This window comes from Ceratotherium simum, chromosome 2 (genome assembly GCF_057802395.1).
Source record: "Ceratotherium simum simum isolate JZ-2026a chromosome 2, ASM5780239v1, whole genome shotgun sequence".
NCBI lineage: Eukaryota > Metazoa > Chordata > Mammalia > Perissodactyla > Rhinocerotidae > Ceratotherium > Ceratotherium simum.
The window spans coordinates 74290607-74315048 of record NC_141901.1 but is presented as its reverse complement, the minus strand read 5'-3'; the positions used below and the strand labels follow the sequence as shown (position 1 = coordinate 74315048).

The following is a 24442-nucleotide window of genomic DNA, read 5'->3' as shown; positions in this document are numbered from 1 at the left end:
TCTGAACCTGCGAACCCCGGGCCGCCGAAGCTGAGCACACGCACTTAACTGCTACACCACCCGGCCGGCCCCTGGGAAGCTTTGACGCTTGGCTGCAGTTTCCCCGTGTTAATTCCTTTGCACCAGTTACCGTCAGTGCCCTGCAGGATCCCACTATGATGTAGGTCCTGAAAGCATTTCTTCAAGGTATATAAATAGAAATCATAGTTCAAAGTTAAGTTGGAGCATGGAGATTGAGTCATCATTGCTAAGGAAAAACACATGTTAAGTTTTTGAAGTATAATAATCACAGGACTGTGATTTATTCACTCAACAATTATTTATTAAGCCCCTACTATCTGGACTAAGTGCTGGGGATACATCAGTGCACCCTGCAGATAAAAGCCCTGTGCTCTTGGAGCTTACTGCCTAGTGGGTAGATACAGAAAATAGACAAAATAATTATATAGTACATTAACCAGAGGTAAATTATGTAGGAAAAAACAAAACAGGAAGAACTCTTCAGAATTAAATTCCCCAAGGATACGTTTTCCAGCTCTATCAAAGCTAGGAAAGAAAAGATTGATATTTATAAAAATACAAAACATACAACATGTGAAAGTCCTTCATGTTTCCATTGACTCTGTTGATAAGCTAAATATATTCACTGGTTCTACAACTAGTGAGTTTAGAGCACAAATTAAAGGTGAAGTAGTGTGCAAGAGGTAGCAGCTTCTTTACACTGAAGTAAAATGAAGAATATGCCCTTTCATACTTTGTTAGAGAGTTGGCAGTTCATGATCAAGAAGGCAATAAGCACTTACAATGGGGGCTGGAAGTTATTTAAAAACAAAATGTCTTTGCTTCCAATCCTGTTTACCTCCAGTTGGGCAGACAAGTAGAAGCCATTCAAAGAGGTGTTTTGTGTGTATGTGAGTGTGTGTTTTATAACATAAAGACTTTATATCTTAGTCAACTTGATTGCCTTCATAAAAAATTAAATCGTTTCATCTTTAAATGGAAATACTTGGAAAGGAAGGTACTAAGTGAATTCCTTTGTCTAGGAGATGGACTCAGGTGTTTTCAAGACCACGTGTCATCAGCCTCCTCCACTGACCAATTTTCATCGTTGACCCTGTGCCCAAAACTAGGGTGGTCACTCGTTCTTGAGCCTTGGCTCTCATTTACATCTAATCTGCCACCACGTCCTTCTGATCCATACCTGAGTAATCCTAGAATCCACATCCACAAGCTATTTAGCAGAGTTCCTGCTTGAAAGTGCTTACGAGTGATGGTACTTAAAAGTGTTTGCCCCCATTTCTCCTCACATCTGGTCTCATCTTAGTTCAAGCCTTCTTGTTTTATCCCTTGGACTGGTAATCTGGTCTACTACCCACATTGTACATTTCCCCCTTCTAATGAATCCTCCATGCTGCTACCAAAACACCAAATTCTAAATTTCTAAATTTAAAATTCGACCAGATCATGTCACTCGCTTGCATAAAATCTTCGTTGATTCCGTAGCGTGGTACCCAAGTCTTTTAATGATCTGAACCTAAATGGCCTTTTCACCTCATCTGCTTCAGCTTTCTCACTGGGTTCATTCTCAAGAGCAATACTCAGTCAAAATTTAGCCATGCCAAATGCTTAATAAAGGTATAAAACCTTAATTATGTTAATAAATTACCCTTGGTTCAAAGTGAAAGAGCAGAATTCACCGGATTGCTCATTGGTCTTCCAATGAATATTGGAATATTAACTAGCACTTTATGATAAAGTCTTTCACCAGCTCAACTTTAATTCCTCTTTCCTTTTCCCATCTCTCCCATCAGCCAATGCTTGTCAGATTTTGCCTGTTAGTACTAGTTAAATTCCTTCATTCCTGGTCATTTTCACTGACACTCCCCTATTCGGGTCTTCGCTATGTGCTTAGTTATTGAATTACTGCAGTAGGATCCTACCTGGTTCCCTTGCCTTCTTTCTGTCTCCCCTCCCTTCTCCAGTGTATCTCCCATGTCCCACCAGCTTACCTTTCCTAAAACATTGCTTGCATTCTGTTTTAGAATCTATAATGATTCTCTTATGAGTCAAGTCAAGCCATACTCTTCATTCTGGAATCTTAAGTCCTGAATGTCCTCGCTACCTCACCATTAGTGAAGTCATCTCCCTCTGGCTATGAAGATTCTTTCCTCATTGGGACCTGCTGCCTCATTGCTCTTCCTCACTCCAGACCTCTCTGCTCTTGCCCTTCCCCAACTGGAGTTCTTTCTGATTCAGCTCTTGCATATCCCTAAAGGCTCAGATGTACATCACCCACACTGCTTTCTCCATTCCCTGAACTATAACTGTTGACCTCTGTGACAGGCAGCTGCGGATGGTGGGGAGAACACAATGTTTGGCATCAGTTATGAGATCAAGCTCTTCTTCACTAGACATGTGGCTTAGGCAGCTTATTTTTTCTCCCTGAGCTTGTATCCTTATCATAAAGTCAAGTGCCTGATTTAAGTGACTTATGGGAAAAAGTGCTCCATAAACTTTAAAGCATTATGCAGATATCTCATTGTTGTTTCACCTATACTGTTTAATCCTTGATATATATTTTCTTGTTCCCTATTCACTTGGTATATATTTTCCCATCTTCCTTTTATGAGTGTTTTAAGGGTAGATATAAGATGAGATACAAAAATAAAATGAATTCTCATTTACTGATTATTTTTCTTTCTTGTCCTATAGAGCCCACATCATAGCAAATGTTCGGTCAATTCCCCCATCAAGAGAATCCAATGAATACAAGTATAAAGTATGAGGTGCTGTAGTGAATTATAGCATTTGGTACAGGGAGTGAGAGTAACAGGAAGAAAATGAGGTGACCAGAGAGAAGCAGACTCACTAGGGGACTGGCCTCCCTTGGTACTGACTTCTTCTTTGGGTCCAAAGACAAGCTTAGACCCCTAGGCAAGTTCTTCAACCTTTTTATGCAATGGCAATAGAATTGCCTCACTTTCTTAGGAGTGACTCAGGTCTTGCACAGAGTAGGCTCTCAAATGTTTATTAAATTCACTACCCACATAATTTTCATACTATTATGCACACATTCACACACACAATATGTTTATACACATGAATATACATGCCAATGGATTTATCTGTCACTACTTATATTTATTCGTAATTTTTTTTGCTTTTAAATTTCATTCTCATGTGTAGCAGCAGTGTGTCTGCTTGTCTGCAGAGTAGCCCTGATTTCCGCATTTGCATTGTGTTTGTGCCGTGTCTGATGGGAGGTACCTGATCACTTGCTGAAGTCATAGATCAGGAACTACCTTATTTGCTTAGATTGCTAAGAAATGTCCATAAAAACATTGCATTATGTATAACATTAAGTTTACTCAAATTCTGCTTAAAATTAAAAAGAATAAAGAATAATAATCAGTAAATGAAAATTGATTTTATTTTTGCCTGGGTGTCTTCTAGCCCCCTTTCCCCCAGGCCACCTCCTAGGAATAAGGGATATGGTGGTGGAGTGCAGGAATTATGATTCTGCTCAGTATCCATCTTAGAAGGAAAATATAAACTGTAACAAGTCTTGTTTGATAACACTGTCCTTGGACAATAACAGTTATCATTAGGTACTTATAACTCTTACTATGCCTGGGTCAATGAGTCTTCAAACTCAGTTAGAAAACAAACAAGTTTTTGATTAAAACAGTAAAACCCAGTTCCTGTTTTCAGGGAGTTCATAGTTTACAGTCAATAAAGGGAATGACAGTAACCCCAGCAAACAGTTAGGAGAAATGGGATTTGCTTGTTACCTTAGAAGCAAAAGGAACATTTCTCCAAAGCAAGTCATTAAAGATTGTGATTGTTTTGTTACAGAGTAGATTTACTAGCATGAAAATGATAGCTTAACCCTATTGTTCATTCACCAGGCAGGCTGGGTGAGTGCTCACATTTCAGATGAGCCAGCCTGGCTACAGGAAAAGATATTTGCATAGAAGATTGGAGAAATTGCCAAACGACAAAATGGAGACTCATGCTTTTGAAATTTCTCTTATTACTGCTTTAATTAAATTGTTGTTTCCAAGGGAATGGATTTTTAAATGAAATTTTAATAGTGCCTCAGCTAATTCCGAATGTATTCTTTCATTTTACTCTGCTTTCACAATGTGCTTGTATTTGGTTTCACTTCCTGGTTTGTCCACACAAGCCTGTTGCTGAGAAATATTTAAATAAAGTGTTTATGAGAGAAAAATATTGTTTTATAATGGATAAAAGCATTTTGGTTTGATTTAGATTTAGCTCATGTAATAATTTTTATGGAAATAAGATTTCTGATGCCTAAACGGGTAAATCAGTTGCATAAGGAAAACTCTTTAAAAAAAAATTCTTTGGCACTGAATTTAATTAAGTTACCTTGTGGGGAAATCATCTACAAAACTGATTAGGTACCGGTTGCAAAACAAATGAAATGTTGGTCCATAATTACAGTACTGTAATTGTAACTTAATTTTTAACAGAGATTTGATTGCATGGTGAGGGACAATGCCTAATGATTTTTCCAAAAGAAGGGCCCAGTATATTCTTAAGCTGATGGGTTGTCTAGGGTGTGTTTAACATGCCACTAGTATATCTGGCACCATATTGTGTGTTTTAAATGACTGTTCTTGTGCATTATAGCATTGCACAAAATATTTGGCTACTAATTCTAAAAGTGATATCTTTACTCCTAACCACCTAATTTCACCAAAGTATTTGGGTACCTCTAGTGTAAAGAAAACTAATCAAATCCATTTCTCTTTTTAAAATATCAATTAAGAGTTTCAGGAAAAGTCTGCTCCCTCAAAATCTAATTGTTTTGTCCAGTTGCATCATTTTACTGACTAATCTGAAAGTTTAATTTTTTTAAGCATACCTGTTTTTCTACTTGAGATTTTGATTTTGAAGTCCACTTATGTTTTATTTTACAAGGTGATCTGATACGTAACCTAATATAGCATTAAGCTTGCTGTTCTCGTTCTCAAACCCCCTCCAATGAATTCTTCTCTGCCTGATGCTTTCAAATTAATTCTCCTAATGTACACTAATACGCCCTTAAATGTATTTTTTCCATCATTCTTCTGCTTAGATATGGTTAGTGATTCCCTATGGCTCATATGATTAAGTCTAAATTCCTTTCTGCTCTCATAAAAAGATTTAGCTTTGAATTCTAAAAGTGATATTTTTTACCCCAAACCAGTCATTTCTCAGGTGGCTGTTATATGCTAGGCCTGAACTATGTGTTGAAAAATTCTTAGCTTGACACTTGAGACTTTCTTTAATATTTGACCCTAATCTACTTTCCACTCTTATCCTCTGTTATTTCTGTCTCAAAAATTCCGCTCCATCCATATATGTCTCTTCAGTAATTCCTTAAATTCACCTTGGCTTCCTCCTCCCTTCTTTATTTGTTCCTCCATTCCTCCACATAAAATATCTTATGTCCTATTTTTTTTTTTTTTTTTTAATGTGAGGAAGATCAGCCCGGAGCTAACATCCGATGCCAATCATCCCCTTTTTTTGCTGAGGAAGATTCGCCCTGGGCTAACATCCGTGCCCTTCTTCCTCTACTTTATATGGGACACCGCCAGAGCATGGCTTGACGAGCCGTGCATCGATGCGGGCCCAGGGTTCGAACCTGCAAACCCCAGGCCGCCATAGCAGAGCATGCGCACTTAACCACTGTGCCACTGGGCTGGCCCCCTTATGCCCTATTATTAATCCTCCTCTCTTTTACCCCTTATCCCTTCACCTTCCATCTATATAAATCCTATGTATCTTTATTAGTTGAACTCATAACTGCTGTGCAGTGACTATTATTTCTTTGGTGTATACTGCCTTAAAATGCAACTGTTTGATGCATTTGTTTGATCTTTCTTGTATCCATGCTTTTTAAATTTTATTTTATTTATTTTGTTGAGGTCACACTGGTTTATAACAATTGTATTCATGCTTTATTTCACCAAGCATAAGCTCCTTTTGAGGGTCAGGTCTGAGTTTGACACCTTTCTATCCTTTTCAGCATCTGGGACAATGCTTTGCACCCAGGAGAAGCAAGGTCATGATTGTCGAGTACACCTAGTATCAGAGTGTATGCAAGATATGACATTCCTCAAATGGTCTCCCTTGGTGCCCCATCTCTAGCCATGACACAAGTTGGTGGCACATAGGGCTCTCTTCATTTCTACCTCTGTTCAACTAACAGTGACTAAGTTGTTGCCTTCCTTGAGTAGATAAAACTTCCCACAACAAAAACAGATGGTGGTGTCATATATAAATAGAAAACATTATTTCTTGTATGTGGGTAAGAGACAAAAAAGGAGACAGGAAAAAAAATACACTGTTAGCTTTCTTGGCGCAGTCTTTCCGCCTTTCAAGTTTGGTAGCTAAGAAATAACCATAGATTCATTTGCTGTGCACAAAGGAGAAACTTAGGTCACTGACCGGAGATTATGCATGTTGTGTAGCTGAATTTGTCACTGAGCCAGACAAAACCCCACCCTGATTTAGAAGTCATGTGTTAAACTTCCAGATGGAGAATGTGGCTTTTGTCTCCTGGGAAGCCATCAAAACTCTAAAATTCCCAGAGAGAACATTGTTTCTCCCCTTTGCTAATACCAAGTGAAGGTGTAGAACCCTGCTGAATTCTGAAGCCCAAAACCAACCCAATGTACAGAAACCCCACCTGTCATTTTCTTTGGAATGTGAGCATTCTACCTAATTCCTGTTAGTTACTTGTAAATTGCTTTAGAAGCCTGACCTTACTCTCTCACTTCAGTAGACCCAAAACTGCCTCAAATTATTCTTAATGCGTGGCTGAGCTAAATCTCTCTTCTCTGCTGATAGGGCTCAAATGGAGTTTTATCTGCTAAAGGATTCAGGGGCCTTTGCATGTCATGTGGAATTTGGTGAAGTGAAGAAAGATGATGTGGCGATTATAAGAAGTTGCTGTGGTCTTTGCTCCAAACAAGGGGGTCTAATTTTAATTCTTTTACCTGTTCATTTAATATTTAATAGCTTCTGCCTGCTAAGCCCTGGGGATACAATGATGAGCATGATACACATAGACTAGACCTCCTAGAGCTTCTGGTTTAGTGGGAGAGAAATAAATCTTTAATTGAACAAATACATGAAGGTGTGTGGTGAGTGCTATGAACGCAAGAGATAGAGCAGTAAAAGAACATGTTGTGAAGGGCCTGGTCAGAGTGGTCAGGGGAAGGTGTCCCTTAGGAAGTAACTTGTGTAAGTCATTGACTCAGGATGTCAGTGGCTTCAATGATTGCCCTGTTTGGGCCTTGAAGTTGAGCTTGACCTTCTAAGTGAACCACTTCGCACTGTTTCAAATTGCAACTATTTGGTATAAGAATTAACCCTCATATAAGACTGTTTTTATGCAGTATGATGCTATGTGTGGTATAATAAGAAATATACGTTTGGTCTTTGTCCCTGGTTCCTGGCACAGAGTTCCTAAAACCTTTGGAATTTCCTGATAGGAGCATCTTTGGTTACTCAAATTGAGCCCTTTTCAACCATACCTGAGTTTCTACTAATGAGGTGACTCTTGGTGGGCCCCTAGAGAGCTTCAGGACTGGGGCTGGTGGCCAGAGGAACCAATCAAGTGATTAGAGAGCTGGAACTTTCAGTTTACCCCTGACCTCTGTGAAGGGAAGAGGAGTGGGAGATTTTCGATCTCCGATGGCCAGTGATTTAATCAATCATGCCTATATAATGAAACTTCCATAAACATCCCTAAACAACAGAGGTGTTAGGACATGTTAGCGAACACGTCCAGGTTCTGGGAGAGTGGCATACTCAGAGAGGGCGTGGAAGTTCCACACCTGCCCTCCCACGCCCCAGATACCTTGCCGTATGCATCCCTTCCGTTTGGCTCTTCCCGAGTTGTATCCTTTGCAATAAACCAGTAAACATAAGTCAAGTGTTTTCCTGAGTTCTGTGAGCTGTTCTAATGAATTATCGAACTTGAGGAGGGGGTTGTGGGAGCCCCTGCATTTGTAATCAAGTTGGGCAGAAATGTGGGTAGTCTGGGTACCTGACACTTGCAACTGCGTCTGAAGTGGGGGCAGTCTTGTGGGACTGAGCCCTTAAACCTATGGAGTCTGATGCGAACTCCGGTAGTTAGTGTCAGAAGAGGATGGCATTGTAGGACACCCAGTTGATGTCAGAGCAAGTAGTGTCAGACAAAAGACATCTCACTATGTTTACCCTAAATGTAAACCAGACATTTTTCTGCTCTGGCAGAGGAGCAAATGGAAATCCGTGGTTTTGACCAGCAGCAGCCATTAACCAAGTTGCAAATATGAAGCATTGATTTAGCACCAAGGTAAAAGTGGACTTTTTACCTGAAACATAGATGACATAAGAGCTTGTTCTTTCAAAACTGACTATTTCTCTCTTAATGCTGTTGCCCAATGCTTCACCTCCCACACCTTATTCCAGAGAAAATAGGAGCCAGAATTGCTAAGCAGCGTTGGCTGACTGGAATGTTTTAAAAGGCCTTCTCCAGGTTGGGCAGACAGGCACGGTTGCGCTTCATTGGCACCATGAGCCAGAGGTTGCAGGTGTTGTTTTTTTTCTTTTAATCCTCAGTCGAATGTACGTGGTCCATTATTGGTCCATTATTACAAGGTAGATTTAGAGAAGAATTTCCTACTCAGGTTGTTGTCTTCTCACAGTGAAAGAGATGACTGCAGTTCCGCGTTTGGGCCACATATTTCTACCTGGACCCCTGGGCCTCTTTGAAAAGTTCCTTTTGACTTTGTAGTAGGACTTAAATGTTAGGAGGTGTCAATGACCTTGCAACGCTTGCTGTTTTGTTTCCTTGGAACCAAAGTGGTGTAAATAAAGCTCACTTCATGGGTTGTTTTGTTTCAATTTAAGATAATGTTCCAAGGCCAAAGGCATCCTCTTAAAATACTGGCAAAAGAATTGGCTTATTTTATAAGAGTTCCCCTTTACATGTACATGCCACTTCAATGATTTCAAAGTGCTTCCACAATATTTCTTTTACCACTAATATCAACTCTTAGGGCCAGTGTGATTGTCCATATTTGAAAGCCGAGGACACACAGGCCTGGACTAAGTGAGTGATTTGCTTTAGCCCATGAAGATGGTGGTGGAGGCAGGCCTGAGACTCGGTTCAGTGCACATTATCCATGCTGAGACCATGGAAAACCAGCCACAACCTCTTATGCTGTGGGGTGAGTGGAGCAACAAGGCTTCACATTCAGCAACAAGGCCCCTTGGGTGGGGGGAACAGAGATATAAAAATAAATAAACCTGGGCAGTTTGCACTTACCTAAAGCAGCTCCAGAACATTTACAGGGCAGTACTTTCGCAGGAGGAGCAATCACTCCATATTCCCAGAATTGACTGGCATAGCAATGACTGCTGCTGACCAGGAAGTAGAAGAAAACTGTAAAAGTGCCTGGTATCTGAGAACACAGACACCAGTAACATGTAGATAGAAACAGAGCTAGAGGCTTTAAGACTCCCTTCCCCTCGCAGCAGTAGTCCAAACTGTAACACAGGCAGCATGAGCTCAGTTAGAAGTGGCCGTCGCCTAGCCCGTGAGGCTGAGTGAGTGCCCACAGTGAGCCACATGGTGAAGCATCCTTTCTTGCTATTCCAGCTACTCTCAAGTGAGTGATGATCACAGTGATCCCAGAGTAGGTAATCCAGTCTGCCCAGCCTTTCAGGGTCAGACCCCAGCACTCCTGGGAAGGGAATAGCAAGAGCCAGTAAAACAGCAAGAGAAGCTATATAGCACTCATTTCCATCATGTTCCATTGCCGAGCCTCCCCTACCCATCCCTGAGACATTATTTTGTCTTCATAATAACAAAAAAACAAATCAGGAGGTGATACATTTTAGAAACGGCTCTCTGGCTGCAATATGGAAACGGACTGAGGAGGGCAAGAGAGGACGAGATTTCAGTTCTCCTCCCTAAAGATGAGGCAGGCTCGACCCCAAGGCAGAGGTAGCAGGGATGCAGAAGAAGGGGGTAGTTTAAGAAAAGAACCAGTTGATTTGAGGAGTAGAGGAAAAGAGTGTTTTGGGGGTCGGTGCCTGAGCTCTTGATGTTGCTATCAACCTTCAACATCATTCAGCTTTCAGTCTTAATGTTGCTGTCAACATTCAGGGTCCCAGGAAGAGCAGATTTGGTGTGAGTATGAGAAGAAATGGCAGATTCAGTTTGGGACACCCGAGGAGAGCATATGCATGAGCAGAGAAGCTACTGGCCAAGGACTGAATTCTGGTGAACCCCAGTGCTTAAGGGGTGGGTAGTATTAGGACCCTTCCACAGTTCCCAGTTACCTTTCTACCTTCAATTAAAATCAGTGCTTTCATTATATGCTTGACCTGATGACCACCTTTTCTTGCTATGACCCACTTTTACTCTCTTTTTAGCAAGACCAATTTATTAGTTGCCAATTGTAGACCCTCAGTGTGCTCTCTAAGAAAACATACACCAATCATCTTTGAGTTAATGCTTTTCCTGGTCCTATCACTTTTTTTTTTTCAAGTTCTGTTCAATTCTCACCACTCCAGAGGAGTCTTCAGATTAGGTATCCCCTAGCTTCAGCTGCAATTAATCAACTCATAGGATAAAGGAATGCTGAAAGTGGAGGGTCTATCGATCATTTGGCTCTCTCTCTAACATGACAAGTGAGCAAAGTCAGGTCAAGTGAGATGAAATGACTTGCCCAACATTATACTGTCAGTTAGATATAAAGTAGGGAGTAGAAATTGGGTCTCCTGGTACCTAATTGGGGGTTCTTTCTGTTAGGCAATGCTGCCTCGTGGCCTTGGCTCTTCTCTATGCCACTTTGTTGGTTACTTTTCTTCATTTAAGCATCCAATCACATTATTACATTCCTCTCATCCTCCTCTATTATAGCCCTGTAGAGAGGCAGAGCATCTATTTCTCTTATTAAATTAGCTCTCATTTGATATAGATCACTATCTTTATCCACTCGTGCCTTGGATGGGCATTTCCAGAGACCAAGCAGGTCACAACAAAGGATTATAACTGCTCTCTCAACCACTTTCCAATACACACACACACAAAATCCCTCCACATTATCACCAACACCTCCCCCAACCTCCACTCCCAACCCTACACTCCACTCGGCCCCGTCTCTCCAGCCCTCATTACGTACCCTATTAGGCTTGATGCCTTCTGCTACATTGACCTCTTAATAAAAGAAGATTAACAGGAGGATCAAATACTTTTCAAATCCATCTAAAGTTATTAGTGATTTTTGTAAACATGTGGGTGCTTCAATGGTTACTTTAGGAAGAAAAAAAAAGATCTCACATGTGTGCTTTCCTAGATAGTCAATATAAGATTTTTGAATTGTTAGCTTCATATATAGCTATTTATTTAGTGTAAAAGATGATCTATGTGTTTTTTGAACAAATTAGTTGGATCATATCTCTCCCACCCAAATCCTTCTAATTCAAGGTCTTCCTTGGTCTCTGGATATGTGGGGTGGAAATGTCCATCCAAGGCACAAGTGGATAAAGATAGCAATCTATATCAAATGAGAGCTAATTTGGTAAGAGAAATAGCTGCTCTGCCTCAAGGTAACAAACAAAATTGATAATTAAATATTTAGTATTTATTATAATAACCTGTGAATTATGGACAAAGCAAATTTGTCACAGTAAAATTATATATTTGTGTGTTGGCATGTTTTCTAGTACCTTGGGGTTCCCTGTATATTTAATTTGTGTAATCCATTTATGTTTATTTTAAGGCAGTCACAACAGTTTTTCTGTTTCACACGATTATAGATGTTTTTGTGTGGTAAAACATACGTAACATAAAATTCACCATTTCATCAATTTTTATGTGCACATTTCTGTGGCATTAAGTACATTTGCATTGTTATGCAACTATGATTATAGATTTTAAAGCATGGCCTATGCTAGAGTGAGACTGGCTGTATCTGTCTTGTCTGCAGCATGAATCTTGATTGGGAAGACAGGCGTTGCATCAAAAAGTGGAGGTTACTTGCACAAGTTAACTTTTTGTAAATTTTGCATCACTGTGTACTGTTTTGGCTTCAAAATACTTTATCTTCCCTGTGGGCCATATATTAAATAATTAAGGTAAGTTACATTTATATTTCATAACATGTTCTCATAACTGGAGTTATGTGATATACTGCAAAATCTAGCATGGGAATCACTAACGTAGGTGGAGAACCAAACCTCCTAACATCCAGTCTGGTTTCTCTTTACAGAGAAAAGAGAAAGCCAACCTTTAAAGGATTAATTTTAGATAAAGCTACTACTCTGTTAATAAATCACCATTTTTGAGCACTGACTTTGTACCTGCTGCTGTGCTAAGCGTTTGATTTGTAGTTACAAATAACTCCATTATTATCTCTATTTTACAGATGAGAAAATTGATACTTAGCTTATCTAAGATCAAGCATGTGGTAAATGCTGCACTCCCTTCCAGGTCTCTCAAATATTGATAAGAGTCTTAGGATGAGAAGTAGGCCTAACAAAGTAACTAACATATTGAAAATAACTAACGTATTGAAGGCATGTGATACTTGTTTATTAAGTCATTCAGAAAGAAGGTCATATTTAGATGACGTGGTATTAATTTATTTTAACCACATTTTAGTAAGAAGGCAGGAAGAAAGGCCATGTAAAACATTATTTAAGTACAAAGAAGGCAGGAAGAAAGGCCATGTAAAACATTATTTAAGTACAAATTAAACTTCAGTTATTCCTCATGTCATTAAATTGGTGGGTAAATGTTTCTCTAGGAGGTTGTGCCAGCAGGATGCACCCATGCTCTGGCTATCTATCATGTCCATCTTAATTACGTAATTAAGGCAGGCAGGATGGAGGAGCACTTGTTGATTCTGTTTTACTAGATGGAATACTGAGTAATGAGCTAGAAAAACAATACAGATCTGATTTTTTTAGATTGTATCTTTTCGTTTCTCTAAAAAATAGATTGTAGATTTTTTTTTTAAAGAGAGATGTCACATTCTATATAAAACTCCTTTTTATATAGCTCAGTGGAGAGGCGGTATAGCAGATGGCTCTTAGTCAGAGCTGGTATGAATTCTGGGTTTGCTTTGTGAGCTTGAGCAAGTTTCTTAGTTTCTCTAATCCTCGGCTTTCTCACCGTTAGAGTTGAGATCGTAATGCGTACCTCACTAAGCACACTGTAAATGGTAGCCTTCTTTCCATCTCCCACCACCGTTTTCCATTCAACAGATAATTATTGAAATCTCTTTTGTGTTAGATCCTGTCCTGTACACTGCACTCTTCTAAGAGCTGGAAGTGAGAGGCAGGGAGGCATCTAACTAGCTATTTGCGATGCAGTTTAATGAAGTATAATAGAACCATCAGCACTCTCTTAATGCTGAGGAAGCACGAGGTATGGAGCAACTACTTGATTTGGGGGCAAGTGGGTAGCAGTGTTCATTTTAAACATCTTATTTGTTTAATGATCATTTAATACTTGGTGAACATTAAACCTTTGTATTTTATGATCAGAAATTAGCTGAATCTAAACACTAGGCTGGTTTTCAATGCATGCTAATTGGATTTTTGTCACTGGATTAAGAATATGTTATACCAGATGTAGCACTCTTTACAGTCTTCACTATCAGAAGTTATTGATTTTACGAGATTGAAACCATCCAAGGACTTGCAATGTTGTCAGCTTGATCATAGCTCACAGGATGTGGAATTACAGTCCTTATGCAGCATCTAAAATGTGGCTGGCCCTGGGGAGACAAGAAATGTCCATGCCTTCCTAGAGCCCATGGTCTTGGGGGAAGGTGAACAGGACATGATAGACACCATCCTTATTTGAGTGATAACTTGATACTTCCACTGATCCTGGCATTATTCCTGTTGCATTATACTGTTAACTTGTACAAAAGAAGAATTGTGAAATCATAATTTGATAAAATATTAAGGTCTTTTAGGGCTGCTGTGGCATTTATCCAGTGATCCATCACTGATTCAAAATGACTCACCCTCTTTATGATGCAGCCAGTCATACTGAATTTGACAGCAGTTCTCCATTGAGATTTGTGAGATGTCATGTTTGGTGGGTAAGTTGGCAAGTATAAATTTTTCCTCTTTCTTCCTGAAGGATGAAGGCTTAGCCTCTGCTTCTGAATCTCTGCACTTGTCATGGGGTGATGGAAGTGCCTAAGGCTCTGTCTCCACCACTTTGCTTTGTCATCCTTCCAAACTCATCGTTCGAGTGCACCAATTGTGTTCATAGATTTTTCAGAGAGCTAGGCTCCCCCTCCATACCCTTGGTTCCTAACTCTGATATTATCTGTTCACTCAATAATTATTTACTAAATATTTATGGTGCAGATAGGGGCAGGAATGAGAAATGGGGGCACTCTAGGTGGGCTTATAACTTGTTACTCTAGGCAGGCTAAGGATTTGATGTCACTTCAGACTGTTAGTCTTTAAATATTTGTTCACAACTTTTTTAAGAGGAGAAGCCAAGCACTCGATGCAAGAGAAGTGGGTAGCCAAAGAGTCCCTCCACTTCCCCCTTCTACCAGGTCCCAGGATCTCAGCTGACCAGAAGAAAGATAGCAATCAGACTCATCTTTCCCTCTACCCACTTTCTGTGCTCTCCCTGAGAAAAGTTCTTTTTTTTTTTTTTTTTTTAAAGATTTTATTTATTTTATTTTTCCCCCCAAAGCCCCAGTGGATAGTTGTGTGTCGTAGCTGCACATCCTTCTAGTTGCTGTATGTGGGACTCGGCCTCAGGATGAACGGAGAAGTGGTGCCTCGATGCGCACCCGGGATCCGAACCCGGGCCACCAGCATCGCAGCGCGCGCACTTAACCACCAAGCCACAGGGCCGGCCCTCCCTGAGAAAAGTTCTGATAGGACTATTTTTGTTTAATCAGGTTAAGTTTCAGAGATGTTTTAAACACCTCATTGATGAATCAGTACATGGAAGCTGCCATAATATCCAAGATCTTAATCTAGCCCTAGAAAGAGACACTGGGATAAATCTCAGGGATATAAATAAATGAGATGCTGCCCCAGCCCTCAAGGAACTTGAGGCAATAGCTTATTATATACTATAAAATAATTTGAGAGAACTGTTAGTAAAGTGTTGCAGGAACACAGATCGAAGAGCAGTGAATTCAGCCTGTGGAGGTCAGGGTGGCTCATGGAGGTGATTCATGGAGGTGATCCTGGGTGACACAGATGGTGAAGTGACATGTCCCTCTTTTAAGTACATCTGGTATTCAGAGTTTGAACTTTTCAAATTGATGGAATAGGATGTTTTGATTTTATGTAACCTAAAGCCTAAAACTTATGGAATTGCACAAGACAGGATGCGTAAGTGTGATCTTGTAGTGGTTCTTACAGTATCTGACCTGCAAAATGAGATCAAGTGACTGTGCTGACGTTCTTGACTTCTTGGAAGGAAGGAAACTTTTAAGATTTAATTAACTATCTCTAAAAGACAAATTCACCCAAATGGAAAGCCATTCTCAGACTCCAAAATTTTACAGTAGTTCTTTGCTTTACTACAAAGGAGTTTGTTTTGTCAATTCACTATCTCTTCTGACCAGAAGGAAATAACACATTTCTCAATTTTCAAAGTAAACGCCTTGGGGCCTTTTGTTTTTCTATCAGAAAGCTGGTTGCCCCTTATTGTTCCTTAATCCACAGTCACTTGGGAGTTTTCCCTTATAAATCGCTCACTGGGAACCTTCTGAAAGGAGCTCTTATTTGAGAAAGGGAATTCTCTGTTCTCTGTTCCTCTTGTCATCTCCAAATCTTCCAGAATACATTTTTTTTAGGTATTGACTTGGAATTGACTTTTTAAATGAAAACACACGTCTTGTCTTCTGCTGCCAGGGAAAGAAAATGTTTTTGAGGGAGTAGGTAATGCCAGTTTTATAACACTCATTAGCGTAGCAAGCTGGAGAACCCGCTGCCGCCGACTCAGCCCCTGGGTCTGTCAGAATTGCTGTGACCATCCTGTCCTGTTTTTATCCCGCCTAATGTGCACTATTTATTCTAAGAAATGTTACTATTTAGTATTTTCACAATGCATTCTTCCAACCTGTAGTTTTGTTTGCTGCTGGGGTGGAAGAAAGGCGATAACTTTTGCTGTGGTTTCTAATATTAGTTTGAGAGATTTGGTTTTAGCCTGGATAAAGAAACTGAGCTACATTTTGTTGTTTTTTAATTTGACAGCAATGGCTTCACTCTGAGATGACAGGTTGTCATTACGAGAGAGCTTTCCTTAAGTTCTACATTTATGACTTCTCAGCAAAATATTCCTTTGGTTTAGGTAAATGTTAAATAGGAAAGAGGAATGAAACTCTTTAATAAAACATGTTGGAAAGCATTCAACTCAACTCAGTCAAACAATTGCAAAACAAAGCAACAATGAGATCATTTTTCATGTATGGAATTAGCGAAGATTTTTTTTTTAATGATGATTTCTACATCTGGCCAGGGTGCTACTCGTATATTGTTTATAGGAAAGAAAATTAGTATAACCACCTTGGGAAATAATTTGATGTTGTATATCAGAAGCCTTAAACTGTTCATGCTCTTTGACCCATTACTCTCACTTTTGGAAGTCTATGCAAAGGAAACCATATGAACAGAGTGCAGAGGTGTTTACAGCAGTATTAGTAATGAAAAGGGAAATTCTAAAATTCAATAGGGAAATGATTTTGTAAACTATGACATATCCATGTATGAACTGTTATGCTTCCATCAAAAGAGATGTTTAGAGAAAGTATAACAACATCAAGAAAGCCTGTGATGAATGATGAGGCAAAAGGAGATCTCAGTATCATGCCATCGAATTTTACAATGGCATAATTGTGTAAAACTAACAAGCCACAAGGGAAAGGGGTGCAGGGACGGGAGAGACTGGGAAGAGAAAACAATCCCAAATATTAAGTCTTTTTTTCCTCCATTTCCCTGTTTTCTATAAGAAGCATAGATATTTTCAGTGGGTTTTTCTGTCTTTTATTTATAAAACAAGTGGTGCCTCAGATGTAGTGCTGATCTTATTCATCATTTAAAATTTAATGTTTGGGGCCAGCCTGGTGGCGTAGTGGTTAAATGTGAGCACTCAGCTTCAGCGGCCCAGGGTTCGCAGGTTCAAATCCTGGGCACAGACCAACACACTGCTCATCAAGCCATACTGTGGCGGCGTCCCATATACAAAATAGAGGAAAATGGGCACAGATGTTCGTTCAGAGCCAATCTTCCTCAGCAAAAAGAGGAAGATGGGCAACAGATGTTAGCTCAGGGCCCATCTTCCTCACCAAAAAAAAAAAAACAACACAAAAACTTAATGTTCATATTTTATGCCTTGTAAACTACCATGGTGATGAGATTAAATGTGTAACTGTGACAGTGATTTGTTTCTTACCCTGGGTATCAGCTAATACCTTTTGTGAGAGGTCACAAGGTGGTCTGGTTAAACAATACTCACTTTAAAATATTTTTTGTATGTCTCATAAAGTTATCATAGATGTTGGAAATTTTAGAACCACAAAAGTGGCTAAATTGTTTTGCAGTCCTGTGATGCAGAAAATATAACAATATGTTTATGATTTCTCTTTAGGAATTTTTCAAATAAAAACTAATTGCAGAGTTTCCGGTTGTCCAGCATTCATAGGGTAAGATTAACATTCTGAATTGTGAACACATGGTAAAGATAATTACTATTAGATTGGGAGCTTGGGGCAAATAAATACTGAATACTTAGTATGTAAAAAGAGATTGATATTCTTACAGATGTTTTGAGTAAAATCTTTTTGATGTTTTTAAACCAGTCATTAAACAGAAAATTAAATTTGTGTATATTTCATCTTCCGGTCCTTTGTTGGTTTTGTATGTAGGAAATTATGTGTGTAAATGTTTGGTACTTAGTTTTTTTTAACATTAAAGATCTAAGGAATATAAGAAAGAAATGTCTGTGAGAGACTTAGACTTCATGACTCCATGTCTATTTTTCTGATTTTTGTTTAAGTTAGCATTTTTAATGCATAGAATTGGTTTGCCATGTTTCCATAAGTAAAAGATGGCCATGCTTTCCTAGAGTAGGTAAGTCAGGAATAAGCAAGCCCTATTGGGCTTGGTTCCTGCTAACATCATTCTTCTTTTATAGTTGTGGACAATTAATCTTAAGTTAGCTCTGTGGCAGAGCTTTTGACTGACGTAATGAGTGATTTTTTGTACACTAATGTATTAAGTAGCATGACTCTCTATTGTTGTGAATACAACGTTTGTCTTAAAGTGTGTCACTCAGCTCTGAACCTATAGTCGATGTGAAGCAGTGGTGAGGAGAGTGGATCTGTTCCCTACTGTATTCTGAACACTCTTCTTTTTATAGATGAAGACGTAGATCCTTTGACTCCTTGAGGATATCTACATTTCCCTGCTGATTCATTGAGTTGACTGTAATTTTTAAAAGCTAGTAACACATCAGCTACTCCTCTACTTATGACTCCTCAGTGGTTTTTCCATCATTCCTGGACCAAATTCTTTATCTTGGCTACAGGCCTTCTGTCACTCTTCTACTTTCCCCAGGCTTCTGACATTCCAGCCAAGTGGCCTCCTTTCTGATCCTCATGCATCCTAAGCTTCTTGCTCCTTCTGCCTGAAGTGATCTTTCCCAAGATCATCACATGGCTGGTTCCATTTATATCTTCATTCTAATGGAGGCCTCTAACGAGGCCTTCCCTCACTATCCAATCTAAAGTAGCTTTATGTTCTTCATAGCGTTTCTGATTTTATTGTCTTTGTATATTTGGTTATTATCTCTCTTCCCTTACTACCCAGTGAGGTTCCTGAGAGCAGGGATCTTGTCTATCTTGCACATTTATATTTCCCTAACTACTTGGCACATAGTAGGCATTCTAAATATTTGTTGCATGAACAGACGGAAATCCTGACCTCTTTTTGAGAAATGGCTACTGTACATTCTCTTTGAGTATTTTGTTTGCATAGAACCAAATGTAGTATTTATTAGGTTTAGCCATTATCCCACTCATTTTGGCACTAAAGTAACAGTGTGACATGTTGGTGCTAACTTCCAGCTATGCATGTCTTCTCTCCACAGTAGGATTGTACATCCAGTGAAAGCTGAGACAAGGCTTCATATTTCCTTGGTATGCCTTTGTAGTCCTAGCCTCCGTAACTGAGTGCATATAAATGTTAACTTTAGAGAAAGAGTTAAGACTAGTGGCTTAATCATATTTTCTTAAGTATTTCTAGAGTACACTGGTTTGTCTGTCCAAGAGCTAAAAAATCTCATTTTGATTTATAGTTTTAAAAAATTATAACATAGAAATGTTCTGGACTGTATTTGCGACTTCATGTTCCAAAATTCAGTTTTATTTTATTAGGAAGGCCTGTTAATTAGGCTAGCTGACCAGAATCACGGCTACAAACTTTCCAGTTCTTTTCAAATTAGGAAACATGGCCATAATCCCATGCTCTACTACCCTGTGACCCTAGAGAAGCTACTGAACACCTCTGAACTTTAGTTTCCTTATTTGTAAAGAGTTGGACTCTGATCTCTATGGTTTCTTCCTGGGTTAAATAATCCATATGATTCTGCTCTTGTGAAAGATAGATCACTTATGGAAGAATTAGGAAAAACAAATATAATGATGATCTTTGCTATCAGCCAGGCATTTGAAAGCAGACCACATGTGATTCATGAGAGACTGCAAAGGAACTGAGTTTGGCTCTACTTTATGGCTTGCCTACTGTGGGGTGGTGGGAAGGAGTCAGGAAAATATTTTTATAAATAATGAGGGTGGTGGAGAAGGGTTTAAGGTTGCCTTCTGTTTACACATTTTCCCTAAAAATTATGCAATCAGTGGTGGCTTATGCTTTAGTGTTAATATTATAATAATAGGGTTGCAACTTCTTTTCTTTTAAGTGTATTCTAGATAATTTGGTAGCTTACTAAAAGCATCAAAGAATTAAGAGGTCTTTTCCTAAAAAGACAATTACCATCTAAATTGAATACATGATGTATTCCATAACCGTCAGAAACAAAGAAAAGTGAAGCAATGTTCCTTAAAGTTCAGAACAACTCAGATTTAATTAGGATTTCTAGACTTGTTCCCATGGTTTTAATTTTCATATGTAGTAACTTTCCCCTAGGGCTTCAGATGATTGGGGTAATTTTCCTAATATTTAGAACATTGTTTATGATTGTTTCACAGACCCATTACCACTCTGCAGCTTTAGGTGAGAAGCCACAGAATGGTAGTTGCATGTCTCTGTTCTCCTTTGGTTTTTCTGTGTGATTTGACTATGATGTCAGACTCTTTCCTTGAAACTCTTTGATTTCTGTGCTCCAGAAATACCGTGCTTCTGCTTGACCTCACTCACCCTGCTTCTCTATCCCCCTTTACTCTTCCTTGTCGGAAAGTCCTTCCTCATCTGATATATCATCTAGGGGAGAAAGATTCTATTTTTTACTCACTAAATTCATTCTCTCAAAGAATTGATTCATATCTATGGCACTATTGACTGCTTAGATGCTCATGACTTCCTGTGGGGGATTAAAGATGGCTGCAAATACTTTGTGATTCTTCCCATCAAGGAGTGGAGTCTGTTCCCCTTCCCTTTGAATCTAGGCTGGCCCTGTTACCTTTTTTGACCAATCAGATGTGGCAGAAATGGCATGGAGTAATTTCTAAGGCTGGACTTTAAAGAGATTTTTAGCTTCTGCTTTTTGTGTGGTTGAAATGTTCCTTCTTAGAACTTAGCCACCTTGCTGTGAGGAAGCCTAAAAGCCATATGGAGGAGTGGCAGGCCCCTGGTCATTAGCCCAAGCTGAGCTCCACGCCAGCAGCCAGCCCAAGTGCCAGCCCTGTGATTAAGGCATTTTGGATCTTCTAGCCAACACCATGTGAAACAGAACTGCCTCATTATCCCACAGAATCATGAAAAATGATGAATGGTTATTTTTTAGCTGCTAAGTTTTGGGATGGTTTGTTACATAGCAATAAAGAACCAAAACAAAAAATGGTACCTAGAAGTGAGGGGCTGCCGTAACATAACATTTAGCATTGGCTTTGGGACCAGGTTGTAGTAAAGGCCTGAAGGGTAGTAAGAAGATTATTAATATGGCTGGAAGGGCAGTGAGGAAATTGCTATTGGAGGATATACTGACAGAAAAATCGACAAGACTGACACCTGCAGTAACATGGAAGATAGAAAATGAACCCAATGAATTTGTGGATCTAGCTTAGGAGATTTTCCAGCAGAATATTGGAATGCCAATTGACTTCTTTTTTTAACCACCTATGATCAAAGTTTTAAAAGAGAAAGATGAATTAAAGAAGAAACTGTTCCGATTTTAAATAGACTTTAGAGGAAATATTTCCAATCCAGAATTTTCTAAAGTCTTAAATAAAACCGTTTCTCATTACCAGCGTCCCTACCCAGCAAAAGGTACTCAAAGTAACAAATGGCCTCAGGTCTAAAGATCAGATCCAGAGCACTACTGCCAGTAAAATTTGATCTCAAGGTAAAAAGAAAAGCCAAAACACAGCTGTCAGACCCTGTATTAAGACTTCAAAAAGACTCAAGGCAGTGCCTCCTAGATCTTCTCAACTAGATAGAAAGGCTTCTAAGAATCTTAAAGATAGTGTCCCACAGCATCCTGGACCTGATTTAGAAGACCAGATCCTGGTCTTCCAGCCTGAACTTGATGCCATAGTGGGATGAAACTTTTGGGGGGCTTGGGAGAGGCTGAGTGTGCTTTGCATGTGGGAGGAATGTAAACTGTTTGTGGGCAGAGAGTAGACAGTGGAGGCTTAAACATGGCTGCACATTCTTTTCTACTTCTCCCGTTGAGAGGTAGCATTTGCATCCTCCACCTTGAATCTGGGCTGGCTGTATGACTCCCTTGACTGATAGAATGTGATGGATGTGACACTGTATAGCTTTGAGGGCTCTGCCATTAAAGGGCTGCAGTTTGCAGTTTTCACCTCTGTGCTCAGAAGGCACCATCTTAGAATCCAGCCACTATGCTCTGTGAGGACGCTCAAACAGCCACAAGAAGTCTCGCAGGAAGTTACCAGCCAGCAGTCAGCACCAACTACCAGCCTGATAAATGAGAACATTTTGGACCTTCCAGTCATCTTTGTGTTAGCCAACACCATGAAGTAAAAGAACCACCCACAGAATCGTGAGAAATAAACGTGTATTTTTTTTAAGCCATTAAGGGTTGGAGTATGCAGAATAGTTAGCCAAAATTCTTCCCATCTATATGCTGCTGAGTTGTAGCCTGCTCTGGGGAAGGCTCTATCACCTTAGATCACTCTGCTGAAACATCTGAACATCTTTTTTTTACCTCATGCATTTTTGTACATTCAGTTATTTCTTGTACAAATATTTATTGTGCACCATATGCTAGAAGTTGTGGAAGATATTTATAATAGCAAAGGATCAAAATCTCAATCCATTTGACTCCTGCTTCTCCATGGACTCTATCTGATGTTGCTCAGTGGTGTGAATTTTCATTTATAGTGACTATTTTATTCTTTGCTTTCTTTTCAAATGCATTAAAATTTACCCTTATTATTTCTGACCCCCATGATTGAAATAGCCTTTCAACTGGCCCACTTGTTTCTAATCCCTCCTCCTCAGTCCATCCTGCAAATCTTTTGTTGTTGTTGTTGTTATGAGGAAGGTCAGCCCTGAGCTAACATCCATGCCAATCCTCCTCTTTTTGCTGAGGAGGACTGGCCCTGAGCTAACATCTATTGCCAATCCTCCTCCTTTTTTTCCCATTTTCTCCCCAAAGCCCCAGTAGATAGTTGTATGTCGTAGTTGCACATCCTTCTAGTTGCTGTATGTGGGACGCGGCCTCAGCATGGCCGGAGAAGCGGTGCATTGGTGTGCGCCCAGGATCCGAACCCAGGCCGCCAGTAGCAGAGCGCGTGCACTCAACCGCTAAGCCACGGGGCCGGCCCCCCATCCTGCAAATCTTTATACGTAGCTCAGTGACTCGCTGTCCTATTGCCTCACGTACCTGCATCTCTGAGGGGTCCATGTAGGAGATGGTAGCTGTTACTTTGTCATCTGTGGAGGTGGGTAGCCCTCTAGACATCCAGTGAAACTTCAAGACGACTTAAAAGGTAGGCACTTTCCCAGATATTTTTTTGCCAATATATGTTGTGAGCTTTCTCCTCCTGGGGAGATTTGGAAGAACAAAAATTCTGGCTTCACCTGGATCAACTGAATTGCTCTGTGGGAGTGGGGCCTGGATTTAGCTGGTAACCGACATAAACTGGCAAACCAAGTGTCTTGCTAGGGATCATTTAGGTACTTGAGAAATGCTAAATGCTGGTCATCAGATCTCTGAAGAGTGGTTCAAGGGATTATTTAGTATAAAGAAAAGGAGCAAATTAATCAGGGATACTGATGCATTGTTTCCCAGAGAGAGAACTCAAAGAGATGAATTTAAATTTTGTTATACGTTAGACCCAAGAAACATCTTGATGAGAAGTAGTACTAAACATTTTGGATATAAGGTGATTTTTTAGATCAATTTTCAGCTAAAGCAGTGTAGAGAAACCCCATTTTGAATTGTTTGGCTATATCCCTGCCTGGGGTCAGAGACAGGGATCTTTGAAGTTATGTCCAATTCTTAGCATATAATGACTCTAAATACCATCTGATCATCATTTGTTTATTTTTTCACTGGTTGTTTTGGAAATGCTTTCAAAGTAAAATAAGGACTAGTGAGAAGTAAAGACGCCTAACCGAGCATTGTTGTTCCAGTCTTAGAGACTTTGGCGTGAGATTGTCAAATGAGTTCATGTGTTTTGAAAAGCTTTTATGATTTTTTAATGAGGTTGAAAAGCTAAAGGAATAGGATTAGGACCATAAAATCCTTTACTCTTAACATTGTTTCTTTGAACTGATTTAGTGCATTCGTATATTAGAAATAGAGATCTGATTTGGATTGAGTCTTCATTGTTTGCAAAAATGCGGTCTGGAAAAAATTTCCTAGAGACACAAACAGTATTAAATTTTGTAATGACAAAGGGCAGCTATGCTCTAGCTCTCCAGTTAAACACTTCAATTAGAAAAATTAACATCATTTAATATATAGGAATGCTTGAGACTTTTCATACATCATTAAATCCAGATGCTTTGTATTTATATATTGTCTTAGACATGTTTAGTGGAAAATGTTTAGTAGAAAAATATTTAGCTGAGAATGTAGATTATATAATAGGTAACTGGAGACATTGCCGAAAACTGTACATTTGCATCCTTGTGTTTCAAAAGATTATAATAGAACCTAGTTATAATGCAGATGTTGGGGTAAGTTGATATCTTAGTCCATTCGGGCTGCTATAACAAACTACCA

At 39.4% G+C, this 24442-nt stretch overlaps 1 protein-coding gene across 3 annotated transcripts in view; it reads left to right on the top strand.

Moving 5' to 3' along the window:
* The window catches only part of LRRC8B (leucine rich repeat containing 8 VRAC subunit B), a 68700-nt gene that overhangs the window by 23850 nt on the left and 20408 nt on the right, over positions 1-24442 (top strand). Inside the window, exon 2 of one of the 3 annotated variants that reach the window (XM_004420869.3) lies at positions 17657-17711. The exons of the other annotated variants lie outside the window; for them this stretch is intronic. The gene's annotated coding sequence lies outside the window, so the exon portion shown is untranslated. The remainder of the gene's footprint in view (positions 1-17656; positions 17712-24442) is intronic. 3 annotated transcript variants of the gene reach the window in all.